Source organism: Protopterus annectens, chromosome 4.part1 (genome assembly GCF_019279795.1).
Source record: "Protopterus annectens isolate FY-2018-M chromosome 4.part1, PAN1.0, whole genome shotgun sequence".
Taxonomy (NCBI): Eukaryota; Metazoa; Chordata; order Ceratodontiformes; family Protopteridae; genus Protopterus; species Protopterus annectens.
In genome coordinates this window covers 590,367,423-590,377,305 of record NC_056734.1, presented here as the reverse complement: position 1 = coordinate 590,377,305, position 9,883 = coordinate 590,367,423, and positions in this window count along the sequence as shown.

Sequence of the window (9,883 nt, the reverse complement as noted above, 5' to 3'; positions counted from 1 at the left end):
GCATTTGATTATATTGTCAAAGATTATGACATGATGTCTCTTAATTCCTTACTGAAAGGGCTTTGAAGAAATGCCTATATGCCACTAATGAATGAAAGGTTGTCAGTGATCAAAAACATAAATTTGATGGAGGACATTAAATTGCCTGTGCGCTGGAAAGCTTTATTTACATATTGATATTTCAACTTCGTCTTATCATCACCAGAATTAATAATAAAATATAATTTGTGCACTCTTTTTTATTCTGTTGAAGGTGGGTGTTTCCCATGGGCCAGCTCTGTTGCCCTTGTCTCTTACAAGCACTCTGGGAAATGAGGAACTGTCTGCTAGATAAGGACCTTTGCCGTACAAACGGAACATGGAACAAAGCCAGGATTACTAACCAACACAATTATGCACAATACAGAACCGGCTAATGCTAATCATTACCAAGTGCATGGCTTAGATAACAAGAAGTCTTTAGTGTTCATGTCATGAATCAGTGAAAGAAAGAACACAAATGTATCTGAACTGCTTCCTGTCAGGGGAGGTACCCTGAGTGAAAATGGAACTGCCATTTGCTGCTTGCGACACTTTTGTTGTGATAACCTTAGTAAAACAATTTCTTCTATAATCTTATGATGCATGCATAATGTATAATAATGAGCCACTTACTTTATTTAGCAAAGGTTTCAGTTGTTGCAAAATACAGGAAAAGATGGAGTACTCTGTAGACTTTATACTGGTAAGCAGTAGATTTTGGTTCTGACTTAGAAAGAATTATCTTATAATATGTGAATGTTATCACCAAAACTAATCATGCGGGCATAATAGTATTGCATTGTCTGACAATACAGGACTTATTACATGCTAGTGAGTACTAATTTTTTTATAGACTTTAAAAACTCATTTTGTAAAGCAGTCACTGATATACTCAAAGCCCTTTCTTATCTTACTGACTTTACAAATTCTTGGCCACAGCGTTCTGACTGGTCAAAAGACATTTTTAAGAATCAAACAAATAGTGATTTTCTGGCACAACTGTCTTGCTGTTATTAATCACAACAGCAAAAGAAATCTGAAAGAATGCCTTGTGTTGGATAGAGAAAGAGAGAGAGTCAGAGGAGTTCATCATCCTCCCAGAAAATAGTTTCTGCCTCAAAGAATAAAACGATAATGATTCTATAGGCTATTACCAATAGTGTATCTACAGGTGGATGAAGAAAGAACTGAATTTTTTTTTGAGTTTTATACCCTAACATTTTGCCACAAGCAAATACATGTACTCATAACTTATGGCCAGCAAGAACAATGCACCCATCTGGACATTGCAGTCATTACTACTAGTAATATTTATATTTAGTAGGAGACTTTGGAACCAAGTTTCCTGAAATTACCTTTATCATTGTCAGAGATAGTATAATCTTTTCAGGTGATGGCAGGTAGGCCTTGTTCTCAATATTAATCGAAGGCATTACTATGGCAGATGCAGACAGGAGTTGTTGCATACTGAGCTCCTATTGACTTATGCTTTTGAGATGCATGGAACAAGTGTTAAAATCACAGAGCCCTCAAACTTTATGATATGCAATGGATGATAATGTGGAAGATGTTCTTGCAGTGTTTATCAAAGAGAAATGGTCTAGTAAGATGACTGGCTTATGCTAGGTTCAGACTGAACCTTAATCTGTGAAGCAAGTATGTAGCTGATAAGGGGTAATGGAAAGAAAAAGTGATTCTTGAGATGGTTCAAAAAGCTTTTAAAAAATAGCAGCACTGAACTTGGAGCCTGAATGAGAAACTGAATGGATGTGGTTAAATATTTTCTGAAGTGTGTTGAGTTTAATTGTTGTCCTTACCAAGATACAATTTGATTTGCATTACAGCCAGGATAATTGTGTGGTTTCATTTCTTGGGAGTTTGTTGCTTCAGTTTTAAGCACTCGTGTCACTTGTATTATTCTGGAAAAAATACTGTAACTTTAAATACTGAGATCTGTGGAAGATTTTTTTTTATTATTATTATTTTTAGCTGTACCCATCACTTAGATCTGGAAGGATCTAGCTAATTTTGGTCAGTGAGGTTTAATCAAATTGACATTACTGGTTGCAAATCAAAATGCAAACTTGACTCTCTTTTGGAAAAGTTAACAGGTACATTTGGAAATTAGACTGATGAGTAGCAAGCTGAATACTGAGAGACTGATGGACACTGTTGTTCATTTACCTAAAGCAATTTCTTTGGATTTAAAATGCAGAGTCATACAGTATTTAGGATCAGATACAAGAAAAATACCCCATCTGATATTGACTTCCTCCTCGAGTGATCACCATTTTTTTCTCCTGTCCCCATTGCCCATTCTTCTTTGCTTATAGCATCCCTGGCAATTCTTGCTACAAAAGTGAGATAATCTGGTCTGTGACAGTAATAGATCTTGTTGGCAGGATAGATTTGTGTCCCAAAGTCTCCCCCATCTGTGGAATAGACCCCTTCTCCATGTCAAGCAGAGTACCTCTCTAGCTCTCTTTAAGAGGAACCTAGATGACTAGATGGGAAAGAGATAATGCACCCCTGGGATCCCACCTGTGTCCCTGCTGGACAGGGTAAACAGGCGCTGACTTTGTGGGAACATGGGTGGAATTCTTGGCTAGGATTATAAGGGCCTCAGGGCCAATATCCTAGTATCATCCTATGAACCTATGAACCTATAATCTCACTACCAAGGGAATTTCTGCAGCTGAATTTCATTCCAGTTGTAAAAGCACAAAAGGGGATATACTATACTGTCAGATAAAACCAGTGTAAGACAGTTTATAAGAATCAAATGAAACTGCTGAAATATCTTGATTTCCCTCACTTCTGCATCAACTTGTTCTGTATTGTAGAGTGAATCTGCTGGCGGGACACCCCACCCCCACCTCCACCCACAGGCCTTATACTGCTAATGTGAACCCAAATTAACACTTCAACATATTTTACTATAGCAGTGCAAAACTTCCCTGGAGAAAGCAGTTAAAACCCATAACAATACAATTATAAGCTGTGACTCACCTAAAGCAGTTAGAGTTCAAAACTGTTCTCTTTGTATCTATAAACAGTCTACCTCACTGATTGTTTTCAGTGGAAAACCATCCTTTGGGGGGAAGTAAATGCCTTCTGTTCTCTTTGTATCTATAAACATTCTACCTCACTGATTGTTTTCAGTGGAAAACCATCCTTTGGGGGGAAGTAAATGCCTTCCGTTGAAGTACCCAATTGACCCTCTTCTCAGTTGTTCTCCACCTACTCTATCTTTTTTGGTCAAAATTTAAAATTTTTTTTCTGCCTCATGACCCAAATAAATCAGCTCCTTTCAGCTTCTTCACTCTACATTAAAGTACATTGCATTCTTGAATTTCTTAACAGAACCTGTCTATTATTTCATTCTAGTTCAACACTGTACTCAAAACAATTACAAATCCTTTTCTACTGTGTTAAAATCTGGCTAGGTGTTGTTGTCTTTCTGCTGATAATGTCTAGAAATGTATTAACAAATTCATACTGGCCTTTGCTTTAGGATTCAATAATAGAACCTGCCTTTTTCTTTTAACAACTGTAGCCTTACAGCAAGTATGTTGCCATATAGATAAGTTTTTTTTTTTCTGCTGCTGCTCCTAATCGCAAGTATGTTTCTGCTGGCTTCTGTGGTAGAGTCCAGTTGTAGCACCCAATTATATGTTTCTTGAACAGCACAGTTACTGTATAGCTGGGGCAATTGATTATAATTTGAGATAGTTCTCTTTTTTTTTTCTTCAAGAGTTGGGTCATTGCCTAGTGTTTCCATATCTGTTAAAACTCAAGGTGCTTATTCTAAAGTGTCACATTTACAGACTGTATGTTATAGAGCAGAGATTTGGAACTAAATGAGGTAAGCGTTCTACCTGTCCTTCTAAAATCCGGAAACCTCCATTTTAGTAATCCAAAACTTCCACACCAACACGTGTATTATTAGCTACTTTATTTTTCATCTTTCCTTTTAAACACTGGAAGCCTTCATTTTTGTAATCCAAAACTTGCATACTAAGAGTCAAGACATATTTTTTCTTGGCTGTCTTAATTTCCAGTTTAAAGACAGCAAAGTACAAGCATACAATTGTGAAATATGATGCATTATGTATGTTGGCCAAACACTACTGAATGCAGCAGAGCATAGAAGAATAATACTTTAGCTACCTAGTTCAACCAACAAACAATCCTAATTATTTTAACCTGTCTCACCCAGCATACTGAAAACACAGTATCCCTAATGATCCCTGCTGAAAAAATAAGACAATCTCACTACCACAGAAACTTCTACAACTGAATTTCACTCAGGTTGTAAAAGTACAAAAGGAGAAATAACTTCAGGTAAAACCAATGTAAGACATTTCCAAGAATCAACTTAAAGTGCTGAAATATCTTGTTTTCTTTCACTTCAACATAAGTGTGTTCTGTACTGTAGTGTTTTATTTGCTGGATGGGCAGCATCACCACACTTTCACCCACATACCTTATACTGCTTAAGGTGAATCTAAATAAACACTTTAGCATATTTTACTTCAGCAGCACAACATTTCCCTGGAGAAAGCAAATAAAGCCCATAACAATACAATTAAATGCTGTAACTCAATTCAAGTAGTTAGAATTCAAAGAACTTGCCTTGTCTTGTCTTACTATCCATAAACATTCTACCTCATTGATTGTTTTTGGTGGACACCCATCTGTTTGGGGAGTAACTGCATTCCACTGACACACCTGATTGGTTGAGCCCACTTCATTCACCCTCACTACACTTGGGCTGACACTGCTTACCTGCCTCCAATTCCCACCCACCCCTGCACCGACTACACTTATCTTAAGCTAATCTCCACCCATGACATTATCACAATTAACAAAATAGTGTCCAATCTGTACTTTTGCCCCTCCTCCAGATACCCACTAACTACTTCCTACCTCTTTTCATTCTTTTGTCTGGATTTATTCTACTTTGTAACTTGACAACTGCCACACTTCACCCAACCAACAACCAGTCAAAACCTATACAGCCTTCTATAAGTATCCTGTTTCATTTTCACTAAATGAACATTCACATAATAATTAGCATGCTATTCAAAGTACTACAATTCATTACCATCCTCTTTCTTGCATACATAACCATCATACACCTCTTAACACCAGCCTTATGCCCAATCTTTAGTCCATTGCTTTCAATGGCAATTACTCCCATATTATATTCAGTATAGCCCACAACTTTTGCAATCTATCTCACATCTATTTTTTCAAACAAGTGTATACAAAAGTAAGTAATCAACTCAAAAATGAGTCACAAAGAACAAATTTAAAACTGAGTGGCATTATATAGTCCAGCTATGCCTACCTAGTCTGCAACTACTGGGAGAAATTCACCCTGACCCAGGTCCATCAACAAAAGCCTTTCCCATAATGGCCAACACAACCATTAATAATGTAACACCTCACTCCTGCAACTTGGGTAACACAAGTCAAACATTTATAAACAGTTACCTTAGAAGCATTTGTAACAAAGTAACTGAACTGCCTGCTTTCATATTTCATTATAACCCTGACATCCTCGGTATGACAGAAACATGACTAAATCCTGAAGTCAAAGATACTGAAATCCTCCCTCCAGGATATAGTATCCTTAGAGCAGACTATATATCCAAAAAAGCAGGTAGGGTAGCTATTTTGTACCAATAACACCTGACCAGGATATATATTTTAAGCCTCAAGAGCAGGGTCAGTCCACCCAGGCATTCTACTTGTATGCTTTATGAGAGTGAAGCTATTACATTAGCAGTATTTCTTAGTAGTTCTCAGCTTGCTAATAAAACTGACTGTTGTAGCTTTGTGTCCTCCCCCCTGCTAGTACAGTAATCCTAACTATCCAATAGACAGTATACATTTAATTCACATCCCTGTGACTAAATTAACCATCAAGCAGCCCTCTCAGTGCTTTCTGCCTTAGTTTGTATCACTTGGAGGCCCACCTGTTTATTTGCATCTCTATACATTCCCCTTTATTGCTAATGTATCTCCCTATTCTAATCTGTGCACAAACTGGTTACTAATCAGCAAGTCAATGTGAAGACACACTCCCACCCTTAATAAACTTTGCTGCCTCTTCTCTCCTTCACTTTACATGTAGTTTGAATTATTACTTACCTCCTTTGAGGCCTTCACTGATTTCCACCGATTGCCTCCCTGGTTTATTTGCATTCCACCTGGTTTACACCCCTTGTGCTATCTCCCTCCCCCAATACAAAGTATATATTAGAATCCTGCTGACCATGGAGCCATTTTTAAATTTCAAGTCTCCCACCAGGACACAAGTGCTCTTCGGCAATTACATTCTGCTTGCCGGTATGCCATTAGACCTCAGGAATTTGTTTTAAAAGTGTTCAGATTTGTAAAGTAATACTTACTTTTTTCTCTTGTCTTGGTTGGCTCTGCCCCACTCCATTTGCTCATGCTAACACTCAGGCTCTCTCCACTCCCCTGCCCTGCCCCTATTTCCTCCCACTCCCACTACCTCTACATTTATAGTAATCACAGCCACACCCACAGCTTACCCTCACATCACCTCCACCAATCACAGCTCCTCAAGTCATATCACATTATACCACAACAACTTGCTGCACACAAAATACTCACGGTCACTCTCATTCCCACTAGGCATTTTTTACATCATCCACACTACTTCCCCATCCACATATAGTGCAACCCTATAATTCCTATTCAGACCCCCCCCCACCTAGAAGCAACCATAATTGGGGATATCTGCCCCAACCCAGGCCCACATCCATCCTGTCCAACACAAACTGCTCCAACACAAATGTCAGAACATAACACCCCCACTTTCTTCATCCCTGGGCAAATCAACAACAGCAGCAAAACCAACCATCTTTTAAAGCTAAATATTAATATTAGAAGTATCAAAATAAAAATACCTGAACTCCAGGCCACAATAGCACACTACTCCCCAGACATAGTTGCTTTAACAGAAACTTGGCTAAATAAAAGTATAGCTAACTCAGAAGTTCTCCCTACCAGCTACAATATCATTAGACAAGACAGACCACTTCATAAAGGGGGTGGAACTGCCTTACTGTACAAGTTCAACTTAACTGTCTGTCAATTACCAAACTCTTACCCCTCCCCCAATAATTGGGACATACTTATCTCACAACTTCAAATTCACCTTAAAAAGGTCATCACCACAATTGTGATCTATATTCCACCTGGTAATACACCTGCTAGCCTTGAATACTTCTTATCCTGGTGTTCTTCCAGATACTCCCAAGAAACCCTTATTCTGGGGGACTTCAACCTAGATTGGTTCACCTGTATATCAGAACCACCAAGTAATCTAATAAATCTCCAAATTCCAACTAGATGTGATAAAAAATCTAAAAGGGACTCCATCCTTGACTGGGTCCTAACTAACAACCTCACATTGTACCCTCACACAGGCAGTCTCCCAGACACCTTAAGTGACCTCAACATAATATACTTTATACGTAGTAGAACAAGCATATGCAAAACCACTAGCTATATATCCACTAGAAACACAAAAAAATTCTCTCCTGAGGTCTTCAACACTTTACTCTGTAACTGTGACTGGACCCCCCCTAAAAACCCTCCCACTTGACCAGGCTGTAGCATATTTCAACAAAACATTTCTACAACACCTAGGCACTGTCGCTCCATTGTGCAAAATCAAAGTTAGAACCTCTACGAACCCCTGGCTCAGTAAAGAAACCAAACAAATCCTCAAGTCCAGAGACACTGCCTGGCTTTATTATAAAAAAACAAAGAAACATAAAGCCTAACTAAGTACCAAGAATTGCACAACTGTGCAAAACAATCCATTAGGCTGGGCAAAAAATCCTACTACACAACATTACAAATTAAATACCAACACAACCTGCAACAATTTTGGAAAAATGTAAACCAGCTACTAAAATCCACCCAAAAGGTTACCCCCAAACCAACCACCAATGACACTAAAGTTCCCATCGAAACACAATTCAACTCCCACTTTGTGAACTCAATTCTATCCTTAGTGTCACAGGACAGTTCCTTCCTCACTATCCCCCCAACACAAATAACACTAATACAAGCTTTACCCTCAAAACAGTTTCCACCACTTCAATCAAAAGCATGCTCTCCAAACTAAAAACCTCATCAACAGCAGCCGACCTACTCCCAGCTATTTCTTGAAACTCACAGCAGATGCTATTGCTATCCCAGTCTCCACTCTCATAAACAGATCAATTGTTGAAAACTATGTGCCCAAACTCTGGAAAATATTCTATGTTACACCCATACATAAAGGCGGGACCTCCACTGAACTTAATAACTGCAGACCCATTGCTTTACTCTCCCCCCTGGCCAAAATCCTAGAAAAATGCATCCATACCCAGATGCTAAACTATCTCCTAGACAGCAACATCCTGTCACCTACTCAGCATGGTTTCAGACCTGCCCATAGTACCACTACAGCCCTCCTCTGCTTCACAGACACAGTAAACCATCTCAAAAATGAAGGCCTACAAGTGTCAACTCTTTTTTTGGATAATGCAATAACATCAGCAGAGTGGATGACATACTATTGTAAGCATCTACCAATATATCCCAAGAAACCATCATCCTTGGGGACCTTAACATAGCCTGGCCCTAAACTGTATCTGATACCACCTCGTCAAGTATTAACCTGTATGGGTCCTTTCAGCTCATCAATACACCAACAAGGAATAGCAAGGCCTATGCTAAGGTCTCTGTTCTTGACTATATTCTCTAAACTAAACCCAGTTATGTCTATAACTATGGAACACCATCTGACAACATAAGTGACCACTTGCCCTCTTTTGTGAACAGGATTGTATGCAATCCAGTAAAACATCACACAGACAAGAATGTGTGTAACATATTCAGATTTAATATAGTTTCATCTCCACTCTCTAGCAATGCAATTATAATATTTTAAAAAGTCTTCTTTTAGCTGAAGCCATGCATGACTTTATCAAATGTGCATGGTGCCATCAGCAGAAAAAAAGATCAGAACTTAATACAGCAACATGGTTATCTAAAAACAGTAGCCAACTAATGGTGCTTAGAGACAAAGCAAGGAAAGCATGCCACACCAACAGTTCCCAGGAAAACAAATTATATACTACAGGCACAGTATAAGACTTGACAGAAACTCCACTACTTTAACTTACAGCAGGCACACCAAAATAATCCTAAAACATTCTGTTTATTGGTCCAAAATCTACTAAATCCATGCCAAAGTCAGCAGCGCACTCCATCCCCTGAAGACGTTTCATCAACAGTCACTTATAACTTTAAAAAATATTTCCTTCAAGGTGTAGCCTCACTTATCAAAGACAACCTCACCTTCAAACCAACCCACCATCAACAAAACCCCATGAAAATTTGATTCTCACTCAAACCTGTCACAACCTCAAGCATAATAAAATATCTCCTAAAACTAAAAAACTACAAGCTCTACTGCAGACAGTTTTCCTCCTGAATTTCTAAAAATTATAACTGAAGCTCTGTCACATCCAATATCAATACTAAAATACAGATCCATTCTAGGACCTCATGTCCAATCCATTTGGAAGGAGGCATATATACTTCCCTTCATACAGGAAGACCCTCTGCTGATTACTCCAACTTCAGACCAACTGCCATCCTGTCACCATTATCTAAAATAATAGAACTGTGTATCCATTCCCAATTATTTTGGTGCATTACCATAAGCAATTTTCTCTCCCACACGCAACATAGTTTTTATTTCAGCCATAGCACCATTGCCCTAGTTCACTTTGCTGATATCATTAATAAAAACAGAAATACCAGA